This window comes from Penaeus monodon, chromosome 34, assembly GCF_015228065.2.
Source record: "Penaeus monodon isolate SGIC_2016 chromosome 34, NSTDA_Pmon_1, whole genome shotgun sequence".
NCBI classification, from domain to species: domain Eukaryota; kingdom Metazoa; phylum Arthropoda; class Malacostraca; order Decapoda; family Penaeidae; genus Penaeus; species Penaeus monodon.
The window spans coordinates 32,576,069-32,576,500 of NC_051419.1; the positions used below are offsets into that span (position 1 = coordinate 32,576,069).

At 38.2% G+C, this 432-nt stretch overlaps 1 protein-coding gene across 1 annotated transcript in view; it reads left to right on the forward strand.

Moving 5' to 3' along the window:
* Positions 1-432, forward strand: part of LOC119594745 (double-strand-break repair protein rad21 homolog) — a gene marked incomplete in the record, with an annotated part of 12,864 nt that overhangs the window by 8,296 nt on the left and 4,136 nt on the right.

Here is a 432-nt window from a genome sequence, read left to right on the forward strand (position 1 = left end):
GGGTATAATTCAGGCTTATATTTGTGTTTGCTTTTCCTGTTGTCCCTTTTTGTTATTCTTCTGTTCGACTAACTGCGGCTAAAGCGGGGAAGCGAAAGGATTCAACAGGTACGACTTTTTGTTACCCCTGTGTCTTATCTTTTCTGTTAATGCTTCATCCAGACCCTCATACCCACACCCTTCCAAGTGTGCACATGGAGCTGGAGAACTTTTGGGGTCGACAAGGTAGGAACAAATCGCAGGAAAAAACCCGGTACTTTATCCCTTTTGTTGCTGACTCAGAAAATATGTTGTCTAGAGTTAAGCTCTTGATTCTTATCTTTTAGGATTTTTAAGCTTTATATTTTTTGTTTAAGGGGGTTCATTTGGACTGTTTGTTTTAGCTGATAAGAATACTCTTTTGTCATGGTGTTTATTTACAAGTTTTTAAAA